At 45.2% G+C, this 13,402-nt stretch overlaps 1 protein-coding gene across 1 annotated transcript in view; it reads right to left on the bottom strand.

Moving 5' to 3' along the window:
* Positions 1-13,402, bottom strand: part of LOC124788676 (UPF0489 protein C5orf22 homolog) — a 181,405-nt gene that overhangs the window by 127,042 nt on the left and 40,961 nt on the right. The gene's annotated exons all lie outside the window — the stretch shown is intronic.

Here is a 13,402-nt window from a genome sequence, read left to right on the forward strand (position 1 = left end):
TTTCGTAACTTTACAGCTGAGCCTATAGTCTAACGTAAGGGACCCCCTTATTTATATACCATTACGTGCTCTCCATTTCACGTTAACGAGTGTGAAGTACCTATGAACAGATATTAAACAGAGGTTGGCTACTATCGAAAGAACATTAAAAATGCATTATTCCAAACGAGTCTCCACTGAAAGATGTTGGAACACTACGACAGTACATCGAAGACAGCAGGAACGCAGCACAACCACAGTTGCACAATGATGGAGTAGGTAATCGACTGCGGCCTTATTGACGAATCCATCCCAGCACCCACCTGAAGGAAGTTGGTGAAACCGTGGCCGGACGTTTATGCGAACTTTGCTCCTTCCAATTGAGTTCATGATCTTAATCCTTAAGTCTAACACAAGGAGCTTCCTTCGTAAGTAATATATTTAATCAAGTGATATAGCCAAAATTAGCTAGTTATTACAAGATATTCAACAAATCTCATTATCACTTTTTCACCGCTCTAAAACTCCCATTTCTCGTGTAGCATCAGCCATTTTGGAGCGCTTCCTGCGAAAATCTTTTGACAGGATAGAGTAACCTTTACGGATTATGGAGACCAAGTAACAGGATCAGCTCAACACCTGAACAGCGGATTAGTAACCCACTGTCGACAAATAAATAAAATCGAATGTTTACATCTTAAGGCCCATAGAACAACACTTTTTATCTTTGAGGTGAGCGACATTGAATTTTTCTGTTCAAAAAATGGCTCTGAGCACTGTGGGACTTAACATCTGAGGTCATCAGTTCCCTAGAACTTAGAACTACTTAAAACTAACTAACCTAAGGACATCACACACATCCATGTCCGAGGCAGGATTCGAACCTGTGACCGTAGCGGTCACGTAGTTCCAGACTGAAACGCCTAGAACCGCTCGGCCACAGCGGGCGTCGAACTTTTCTGTGACACGGTTGTAAAGTATATGTGTGAACAACGTAACTAAAATAGTCATTGATCACCTAAGTAACTGACGTAAACCTACATACGTCCAACTGCATGGCTCCCATGTCCAGATGACATAAATTGGATTACTTAAATATTATTTTTGGTTGAGTTTTAGAGTTCGCTAACTACTAAAAATTGGGATTTTGTAGTGCTTATCGCGATTTTCATCTGTGGCAAGAATTTCGTGGACCATATGTTTCATGTGACAATCACGGCGTGACTTAGTTTAACGACACGAAATGCTGACAAAATTTTCGAAGATACTCAGTATTAAGACACATGTGTATATTCTTTCGGTCCTGCTGAACAGTAACTAAAGGTACTTACATGAAAAGTTGCCAAATATTCCAAAGTTACAGTGACCATAAACAAATGAAATAAATAATGCTGTCACACAGCAGAAAAAAGGAGGAAGAAATTTAAGCATTGGACCAATGCACTAAGGAAAGCAAGGGGATATAGCAGTAACGATTCTCTTTCTGGCTGGGTTTTTGTGGTTCACGCACGTTGTCAGGTAAATGCTGTGAGAAGAAACATCATAAAAGAATCAAAATTTAAGAAGAATGTCTGGAGGCATGGCAGCCTATTCACCCTTAAGAACCAAAACCAGAGATGCAGTAACGCTGGGCGCTAGGGTCTGGAGAGAAGCCGACATTCTTCCTTATCCCAATGTGTTCCATTGCATTCAGATCGGGGCTCTTGGCAGGCCAGCGCATTACAGGAATACTACTGCCCAAAAGCCATTGCCTCGCAGATCCTGCTTTATGACAGGGTGCATTGTCATGTTGAGACAGACAGAAATGTGGTGCACGCAGAATACTGTGGCCGGTAGATGTGCAGACGCGTGGAGATAGCGGTAGTGGTCGGGGCAGCGCGCAGGCGCCGTTGCGGAAATGCCGAGCGTTGGAGGGGCAGTGCCAGTCTAAACTGAAGCCTACACTCACATTTTCTGTAAATATTTAGCGGGGCCCCTTCACGCCCACACTTGCATGGTGACCATTCAAGGAGATCTGTGACCTCTTCTTTGGTTAGTAGCTAAAAAGAATTCCGCCGAAAATGCAGCGATTTATTGTCGCCTAGTTTGTTAACTACACTACTGGCCATTAAAATTGCTACACCAAGAAGAAATGCAGATGATAAACGGATACTCATTGGACAAATATTTTACACTAGAACTGACATCTGATTACATTTTCACGCAATTTGGGTGCTTAGATCCTGAGAAATCAGTACTCAGAACAACCACCTCTGGCCGTAATAACGGCCTTGTACGCCTGGGCATTGAGTCAAACAGAGCTTGGATGGCGTGTACATGCACAGCTGCTCATGCAGCTTCAACATGATACCACAGTTCATCAAGAGTAGTGACTGACGTATTGTGACGAGCCAGTTGCTCGGCCACCATTGACCCGACGTTTTCAATTGGTGAGAGATCTGGAGAATGTGCTGGCCAGGGCAGCAGTCTAACATTTTCTGTATACAGAAAGGCCCGTACAGGACCTGCAACATGCGGTCGTGCATTATCCTGCTGAAATGTAGGTTTTCGCAGGGATCGAATGAAGGGTAGAGCCATGGGTCGTAACACGTCTGAAACGTAACGTCCACTGTTCAAAGTGCCGTCAATGCGAACAAGAGGTGACCAAGACGTGTAACCAATGGCACCCCATACCATCACGCCGGGTGATACGCCAGTATGGCGATGACGAATACGCGCTTCCAACGTGCGTTCACCGCGATGTCGCCAAACACGGATGCGACCATCATGATGCTGTAAACACGACCTGGATTCATCCGAAAAAATTACTTTTGCCATTCGTGCACCCAGGTTCGTCGTTGCGTACACCAGCACAGGCGCTCCAGTCTGTGATGCAGCGTCAAGGGCAACCGCAGCCATGGTCTCTGATAGTCCATGCTGCTGCAAACGTCGTCAACCTGTTCGTGCAGATGGTTGTTGTCCTGCAAACGTCCCCATCTGTTGACTCAGGGATCGAGACGTGGCTGCACGATCCGTTTCAGCCATGCGGATAAGATGCCTGTCATCTCGACTGCTAGTATTATGAGGCCGTTGGGATACAGCACGGCGTTCCATATTACCCTCCTGAACCCGCCGATCCCGTATTCTGCTAATAGTCCTTGGATCTCGACCATCGCGAGTAGCAATGTCGCGATACGATAAACCGCAATCGCGATAGGCTACAATCCGACCTTTATCAAAGTCGGAAACGTGATGGTACGCATTTCTCCTCCTTACACGAGGCATCGCAACAACGTTTCACCAGGTGACGCCAGTCAGCTGCTGTTTGTGTATGAGAAATCGGTTGTAAACTTTCCTCATGTCAGCACGTTTTAGGTGTCGCCACTGGCGCCAACCTTGTGTGAATGCTCTGAAAAGCTAATTATTTGCGTATCACAGCATCTTCTTCCCGTCGGTTAAATTTTGGGTCTGTAGCACGTCATCTTCGTGGTGTAGCAATTTTAATGGCCAGCAACTGAGAGAATTCTGAAACAGTGTTTTATCAAGTTTATTAAATGAGGAACTGAGGAAAAGTGAGGTCAGCATCTTATGAGAAAGGACGTCCTCAGTACACAATAAATGTGTAATGACTTCACTTTTCTTGTTCAAAATCCACAGCATTTCTCGTTTCAACAGCTGTCGATGGCCCTTAAGGATTACATTCTTTCATCGGAAAAGCCTGTAGTTAATGGGATACCACGGTAGAATGAAGTTTCGCATAATGACCACATGGAAAAATACTCTCCTCTTTGACTGCTGCTATTTGCCAAGATCTTATTTCGATATCTCAAACAATTTATGAAATATGAGGAATTTTTGGATATTGCACTCTGGCTTTATCGCTGGCGCATGCAATCGCAAGTGTGTTACATCAGATCAGTTTTCACAAGATTGGTGACAGGAAGAAACCTCCAGCCAACTCTAAAGCAAAAGTTTATGTGTCAGCTAAATTTCACAGGCGGCAACATACCATGTGATGTGCATCAGACGCAAAAATCATAGCGAACCCTATTTCTCGTTGCAAAATTTTTAGAATTTCGCGCAGTGTCTTACTTTCATGTAAATATCACAATAACTATGGCCATTAACGAAATGATGGGATGATCATAATGAACCTGACATATAAAGCTACAAATAAAGCGAAAAGGAACTGCTTTGAGTTTCTGTAAAATCGTTTGAGAAATATTGCAGGGCGTGCCCGTCGATTCCGTCAGCTGGCAAACGCTTGTCGGCATTCCCTTCTGAACAAACGAATGAACTCGTCCAGGGCTTTGGACGAAAACTGGTTCAATACCCATCGGCCACCATATCCTGTGCGACCTATACCCATTGTTGCACAATTAAGCGATTGCGGAACAATCACTGTAATCAGTTACATCCATAAAATAGCTAGGAGTATGTGTACAGATCGATTTAAAGTGGAACTACCACATAAACTTAATCGGGTGTAAAGCAGATGCCATACAGATTCATTGGGAGAATCCTAAGGAAACTTAGTCCATCAACAAAGGAAGCAGATTACAAAGCCCTCGTTCACTCAGTACTTGAATATTACTCTACAGAATGGGATCTGCACCACATAGAATTGATAAAGGAAATAAAGAAGATCCAAAGAAGAGCAGCATGTTTCGTTACAGATTCATTTAGAGAGCGCGAAAGTCTAACGGAGATACACAGCCAGTTGCAATGGTAGCGACAGCAAGAGATGCGTTCTGGACCACGGTGTGGTTTACTGTCAAAGTTATCAAAGTATAGGTTCCATATGAGTCAACCAGTACTTTGCTTCCTTCTATGATATATCATGAAGATAACATTAGAGGAATTCAATACACAGAGGCTTACCAGCTATCGTTCTTCAAGCCATTCGCAACTGAAACAAGAACAGTGGGAAGTGATACTCACAGCTTGTGGGATATAGAACTATTTATAAGTGTAGACATAATCAATCATCGTTTCCAAACTATTCCTCTGCTGTCTTACATTTAGTTTGTTTCCATAACAAGCCACATATACTTTTCAGACATTTCGCTGGGTAGCATTGCCTGAGCAAATTCTCTCAGTTCAACAGAACCTCGAAAATGTGACTGGGAGCTATTTTTTCCCCTCTGTATCAGATCATGACATACAGAAGCAGATTGGTGGAAAATGTACTGTACGTTTTAGAAAAACAGGGAAGCGATATGCCATTACGAATCTAGTCGGGCAGTGTCAGGGCGTTCGGAAGACATCTATATACATGTAAAATGTTCTTTTCGCCACACATTACATATTCCATGAGCGTTGTGGAGCTACTTCCTGGAGAGTATGAATAACGTGATGACGCGTCCGATTTAAGTTTTCGACGACGGCTACGATCTCTTTTCATGTGGAGTGGGTAGTACATGAATATTCCACTATGGAAACCGACCATGGTTCTATTGGAAATTTAATGGCCACCAGCAGAATGCCCCAGGCATCGGGTTTAAACTCGTTAGGTATCCCCACATGCAAGCACTGGGCTTTTAACTGGCCCCAAGATCAATCATCTGTGGGAGAACGATGTTTCGGTAAAAAGTAGCAACGCTTGGATCAAGTACCGTGATTAACGAACTTTGGATAACAGGGGCTGCAGGCAGATAACTTGTTTTGTGGCCATCAACAGGGTGTTAGAAAATTCCCGTTACAAACTTCTAGGACTTGCAGGGTGGAGTGAATACATAATATTTTTAATAGGAACCCACATCCGGAAACGTAATGTTTCCGTGCTACAGCCGTTTGAAAACATTTTTACTAGGTAGATATGCAATAGGGTAGCAGTGGAGGGGCGGGGGGTGGGGGGTGGTTATGTCTCTTCGACTGATGTTTGACGTCAATCCTACCTCTCTGACCTAGTTTGAGCCTCATTCATGGGTTTGTGAGTGTTAGTGCAACATTGTTGAGTACACCTTTGCAGAATAGACCGACGTGATTCTTCTGAATGGGGACGCTCATGGTAATGAAAGAGCTGCTCGTCGCTTTAGTGAAGATCGTTCTCCACAACGTCCGACTCCACCGCATACCCTTTTCGCCACAATTACACAACGGTTTCGAGAAATGGTGCCTTCAGCGTCAGCAGACGTGCGTGACTATGGTGATCCAAGGAGACATCGCGCACACAAATTGGAAGAGGCCGTATTGCATCAGGTTGAAGAGAGTCCGTCAACGAGTACACGAGCAATTTCTTTGGCTATTAGTGAGTGGAACTTTAAAGCAAGTGATGTACTGATCACGCCTAATCAATTACTTGTAAAAGTGGTTGCATTACCAACATGTTTCCAAATGGTTGTAGCACGGAAACGGTACGTTTTCGGACATGTGTTCCGATTCAAAATATTATCTACTCACTCTCCTCTACAAGTCCTAGAAGTTTGTAATCGGTATTTCCGAACATCCTCTACCCAACTCATGGTTACCTCCATGCTGTGGAATATAGAAGCAACTGTTCCACTGGGGCACCTTCATCCATTAAACGTTAGAGGATACATAGAGCTGGAAAAACAGGTAACATCATTACTGCGCGCTTAGAGTACATGAAAAGGTCTGCTGCAATGACTGAGCGCTGTATGTGTTTCTACACGACGATGGCAGATTACAGATGTATCGAAAAGAACACGAAGTGAAGCAACCCTCTTCCCTATAGGATATAGTTCAGTTCGCGGCGGTGTCCTCGTCCGAGGAATGTTTACATAAGATGGAATAGCCCCTGTTCCAGCTGCCCTCAAATGGCTCTGAGCACTATGAGACTTAACTGGTGAGGTCATCAGTCCCCTAGAACTTAGAACTACTTAAACCTAACTAACCTAAGGACGTCACACACATCCATGCTCGAGGCAGGATTCGAACCTTCGGTCACGCGGTTCCAGACTGTACCGCCTAGAAGCGCTCGGCCACTCCGGTCGGCTCAGCTGCACTCGTCCGTCCATGATGATATTTCCAGTGATGAGGATGAGCCGACCCACTGTGAGCACACATTTGCTCGACAACAATATCCCCTTAGAGTAGTTTGCCTTCATCAAGACAACATATTCCCATCACGCTAGCGAACTGTCAGAGTAGTTCATTTAACATGCTAATACCCGAGGGTGGCGTACTTACCTGTGTTCTGCCGTCAACTGCTCTCGCGTGATGCTCCATTCATCTGGGATACAGTGAACAGGAATTGGTTTCCAAACTGATCACCCCATTTTCTGTTATCCGTTAGGGCTGATTAGCCATCCCTGATCAGTACGATTCTTCTTCACTCCCAGTGTTTTGCGCAGTTTGTCAATACGAACTACTGCTGTCATTAGCGATAACGAAGGTGTGTGTTACTAAACGCAACTAAAAAGTTTAACGTAGAGTGTGTGTGGGAAGAGCAAACGCAGAGTGCCGGAATTTTGATTTGATGCTAATAAAAAAATAAAAAAAGAGAGTACTAAGCTAGCTAGTAAGAGAGGCCTCTACGGAAGTAAGCCGTAGCTTGTGATTTCTGGCCGTAGTGAACGCTGCATTGCTTCTCTGTCTCTGACACGAAGAATACAAGGCATACCGAAGAACGAAAAATATCGTTTGTCCTGCAGAAGAAGTAAAGCAATAATCTTTAATAATCATTCCAATGTACCACACTTCCTTCGGACTTTAGTTAAAAATCTGCAAAAATACTTCGGCATCAAAGTTAATGGAAAAGTGCACTGCGTAAGCTTCCAATATTATTCAGTACATTCAACGTTTTCATTAGTACGCTTGGCTAACAACGAATGTATCCCTTACGATGAATACTTGCTGCTGTATTAATTGCAGTTAATTTTTCAGTCCAACAAATTTTACAGCTGCTCAAGGTAGTTTGTACATTGGATACATTATACACTCCTGGAAATTGAAATAAGAACACCGTGAATTCATTGTCCCAGGAAGGGGAAACTTTATTGACACATTCCTGGGGTCAGATACATCACATGATCACACCGACAGAACCACAGGCACATAGACACAGGCAACAGAGCATGCACAATGTCGGCACTAGTACAGTGTATATCCACCTTTCGCAGCAATGCAGGCTGCTATTCTCCCATGGAGACGATCGTAGAGATGCTGGATGTAGTCCTGTGGAACGGCTTGCCATGCCATTTCCACCTGGCGCCTCAGTTGGACCAGCGTTCGTGCTGGACGTGCAGACCGCGTGAGACGACGCTTCATCCAGTCCCAAACATGCTCAATGGGGGACAGATCCGGAGATCTTGCTGGCCAGGGTAGTTGACTTACACCTTCTAGAGCACGTTGGGTGGCACGGGATACATGCGGACGTGCATTGTCCTGTTGGAACAGCAAGTTCCCTTGCCGGTCTAGGAATGGTAGAACGATGGGTTCGATGACGGTTTGGATGTACCGTGCACTATTCAGTGTCCCCTCGACGATCACCAGTGGTGTACGGCCAGTGTAGGAGATCGCTCCCCACACCATGATGCCGGGTGTTGGCCCTGTGTGCCTCGGTCGTATGCAGTCCTGATTGTGGCGCTCACCTGCACGGCGCCAAACACGCATACGACCATCATTGGCACCAAGGCAGAAGCGACTCTCATCGCTGAAGACGACACGTCTCCATTCGTCCCTCCATTCACGCCTGTCGCGACACCACTGTAGGCGGGCTGCACGATGTTGGGGCGTGAGCGGAAGACGGCCTAACGGTGTGCGGGACCGTAGCCCAGCTTCATGGAGACGGTTACGAATGGTCCTCGCCGATACCCCAGGAGCAACAGTGTCCCTAATTTGCTGGGAAGTGGCGGTGCGGTCCCCTACGGCACTGCGTAGGATCCTACGGTCTTGGCGTGCATCCGTGCGTCGCTGCGGTCCGGTCCCAGGTCGACGGGCACGTGCACCTTCCGCCGACCACTGGCGACAACATCGATGTACTGTGGAGACCTCACGCCCCACGTGTTGAGCAATTCGGCGGTACGTCCACCCGGCCTCCCGCATGCCCACTATACGCCCTCGCTCAAAGTCCGTCAACTGCACATACGGTTCACGTCCACGCTGTCACGGCATGCTACCAGTGTTAAAGACTGCGATGGAGCTCCGTATGCCACGGCAAACTGGCTGACACTGACGGCGGCGGTGCACAAATGCTGCGCAGCTAGCGCCATTCGACGGCCAACACCGCGGTTCCTGGTGTGTCCGCTGTGCCGTGCGTGTGATCATTGCTTGTACAGCCCTCTCGCAGTGTCCGGAGCAAGTATGGTGGGTCTGACACACCGGTGTCAATGTGTTCTTTTTTCCATTTCCAGGAGTGTATTTAACAGCAAGACAAAGTCGGTCAGAGGAGCGATGGAGGATCCTATGATGTGCAGCTAAGTATTGACAGGGTTTGACAGCATTACTGGAGCCTATTCTTGTCATGCAATCACTCCAGTACAATAAAACAAAGCAAATGACTGGCAAAACGTCGAATATACGACGATGTAAGGCTTTTCCTTCTTGCTGTTAATACATCACAAACAGAGACAGCTATCACATACATACAAGCTGTTGCAAAGTCACAAGTAAAATTATACGAATCCTAACAATTTTAGAAAACGATAAACAAATTTGCTGTAAATCTTCACATTACCATGCTGTTACTTGTCGTTTACTTTCGAATAAATTTCATATGACACATGCATTTTCTGCTGAACTGCGAAAAGATGCAGTCGTAGGTCTATTGCCGCCTCGAAAATAAATGCACTTGCCTCTCAAAACATGCAGAACAAAAATAAGAGTCACACAGTACATCACATCCAAAAATTTTGGATCACGTTCACCAACACTAAAGCAAAATGGCTGCTCAGGAAGCAACAGTGGTTACCCACATTTTTAGGTGTTACTAATACAACTGTAATTAACTTGATTTTAAGTGTGCTATGACTGTGTCCATACATATAATTAAGAAGTGTGGACAAACGACAATGTAGTCTAGCAAGAGTGCTACCGTTTTCTATATATTAAGAAATTCAATTGTGTACCACGCGCACCATATCACCATCCTGTTCCAATCGCATATGTGGCACAGGAAGAAACTTTCACAGCAAGCTTCTGTAAAAGCCGCAACTACTCTGATGTTAGTGTCATGTCAATTGCTTAGTATACTCGAGGGCGTGCTGAAAAGTAATACCACCGAATTTTTTTACCTGAAAACACAGAAAACTTTTCAAATAAAACAAACATTATAAACATTGTACTTCTTTCTTCTTCAAGTAATACATATTTATTTTTCAACGTAGTCATCCTGGCGACGAACACATTTCTCCCAACGAGAGACCAGTTTGTTGACAATGTAGAATGTTATGCTTTGGAGCCACAGCCTCACGTGTGCTTGTTCGCCCTTCGTCACTATCAAAGTGAAGACCTCGAAGGCGTCCTTTGAGTTTCTGAAGCAGATGAAGATTGGATGGGATCATGTCGTGAGTGTATGGAGGATGATCGATGACAGGGAGCCTAAAGCGCCGGATTGTTGCAGATGTCGCGGCGTTCGTGTGAGATCTGGGATATTCATGCTCAAGGAGTGGGTGCTCCATGAGTGGACGAACTCTTCGAGTTCGGAACTCGAATACAGCTCACTGTTTGTCACACACCGACATACTACACTGAAGCGCCAAAGAAACTCGTATAGGAATGCCTATTCAAATACAGAGATATGTAAATAGGCAGAATATGGCGCCGTGGTCGGCAACAAGTGTCTGGCGCAGTTGTTAGATCGGTTACTGCTGCTACAATGGCAGGTTATCAAGATTTAAGCGAGTTTGAACGTGGTGCTATAGTCGGCGCACGAGCGATGGGACACATCATCTCCGAGGTAGGGTGAAGTGGACATTTTCCCGTACGACCATTTCACGAGTGTACCTTGAGTATCAGGAATCCGGTAAAACATCATATCTCCGACATGGCTGCGGTCGGAAAAAGATCCTGCAAGAACGGGACAAACGACGACTGAAGAGAATCGTTCAACGTGACAGAAGTGAAACCCCTCCGCAAACTGCTGCAGATTTCAGTGCTGGGCCATAGACAAGTGTCAGTGTGCGAACCATTCAACGAAATATCATCGATATGGACTCTCAGAGCCGAAGGCCCAGTCGCTACCCTTGATGACTGCATGACACAAAGCTTTACGCCTCGCCCTGGGCACATCAACGACATTGGACTGCTGATGACTGGAAACACGTTGCTACGTCAGACAAGTCTCGTTTCAAAGTGTATCGAGCAGATGGACGTGTATGGGTATGGAGACAACCTCAAGAATCCATGGACCCTGCGTGTCAGCAGGGGACCGTTCAAGCAGGTGGAGGCTCTGTAATGGTGTGAGGCGTCTGCAGTTAGTGTGATACCAGACCCCTGATAAATCTAGATACGACTCTCACAGGTGACACGTCCGTAAGCATCCTGCCTGATCTCCTGCATCCATTCATGTCCGTTGTGCATTCCGACGAACTTGGGCAATTCTAGCAGGACAATGCAATACCCCACACGCCCAGAATTGCTACAGATGGCCCCAGGCACACTCTTCTGAGTTTAAACACTTCCTCTGGCCACCAAACTTCCCAGACATTAACACATTGAGCGTATCTGGGATGCCTTGCAAGGTGTTGTTCAGAACAAACCTCCACCCTACGTACTCTTACGGATCTATGGACAGCGCTGCAGGACTCATGGTGTCAATTACCTCCAGCGCTACTTCAGACATTAGTCGAGTTCATGCCATGTCGTGTTGCGGCACTTCTGTGTGCTCACGGAAGCCCTACACGATAATAATAATAATAATAATAATAATAATGGCGTGTGACGAGGGCCTCCCGTCGGATAGACCGCTCGCCTGGCACAAGTCTTTCGATTTGACGCCACTGCGGCGACTTGCGCGTCGATGGGGATGAAATGGTGATGATTAGGACAACACAACACCCAGTCCCTGAGCGGAGAAAATCTTCGACCCAGCCGGGAATCGAACTCGGGCCCTTAGGATTAACAGTCCTTCGCGCTGACCACTCAGCTACCGGGTGCGGACCTACTGTCTTTTTACACGCTACAGTTCGGAGCCCTCCAGCGGCAGAAGGCTGTAAATATGTAGAATATGAATACCGTTTGTTTAACTTAAAAGCTTTAAATTTTTTGCATAAAAAACTTCCAGAGATTACTATTTGGTACTCCCTCGTATAAGACAGTAAGAAATTGACCAGATACAATACAGCATCAGTGACCCCCTTAAAATAGCAGACTGGCCGCTTTGGATCACTGTAGGTAGCACCAAACGGTCATATGATGCTCCATCCCTGACGTAAGTTATGACAGTGAAGTAACGTGTGCGTAGTACAATTTACTACGTGATAATAGTGACACATAACAACTTTTATGCTAATTGACGTCACAGGTTTCATATCACAATGCAAGTCGTTTTAAATGTCTTATGATACCTGACGAAGGTCTGAGGACTGCAAGTGATATTTATTAACAGCTTTGGGCGGGAAAATACTGTTTTTTGAATACTTCACGAGCTGTCGTTCACTACCAGCACAAAATATAATGTGATGTGTATGCGCCATTCAGTTGTATGGCAGCAGCGCAGTAAAAAGTAGAGAGGTGACAGAATAGCGGAAAGGAGGTATCTTGTCTGGACGTGCGCATGACCACATAGTAAATAAAGCTGTCAGATTTGTCGATGTATGAATGCAGACTGCGCAATGTATCTACAAGGAATAGTGTAGACTCGCAGCCATGTAACACAGTATACGAAGGTAACACAGTATACGAAGAGTGGTCGTAAGAAGCTCCTAACCAACAGAGACCGGAGACGAGTGGCAAACCTTGCAAATGACCATCAGTTTCAAACTGGACAAGAACTGTTTCTGCAGTGAATGCAAATCTATCTCAAACAATTCTCGAGAGAACATTGTGAACGAAACTGTTACGATTTGGGGGAGCTTTTCCGTGCCGTGACTTGGGCCCACGCGTTCATTTTCAGCGGGAGTTCGTGCAAAATTTTACAAATATGCTACAAATTTACAAAAATTGAACAGACTGTGCGAGCAAGACTTAATATTGCTGCGATACTGGTTTTATGTAAAGCACTAAGATCAAGTACGTTGTTTATATGTTTATGATTTCCGTCACATTTTTGTATTAATGCTATAATTTGTCCTAGATCTGTCATTTTCCCTGTACTCCCACGTCATTGTTGCCAAATAGCAGACATGGAAATAAAAGAAGATGCTTTGCAAAAATCACAGCTGCAGAAACAACTCGTTTCAAACACTTTCACACTAAATTTCCTCGGGTACTCGCTTCTTCTTCTTTTTTTTAAGCGCTAACTGTAGCCTTTTCACCTGCAAGGGTAGTAATCGTAAATAAATTGAATATATAAATTTTACATATATAAACTGAACTATTT

The sequence above is a fragment of the Schistocerca piceifrons genome, chromosome 3 (assembly GCF_021461385.2).
Source record: "Schistocerca piceifrons isolate TAMUIC-IGC-003096 chromosome 3, iqSchPice1.1, whole genome shotgun sequence".
In the NCBI taxonomy this organism is placed as follows: Eukaryota; Metazoa; Arthropoda; class Insecta; order Orthoptera; family Acrididae; genus Schistocerca; species Schistocerca piceifrons.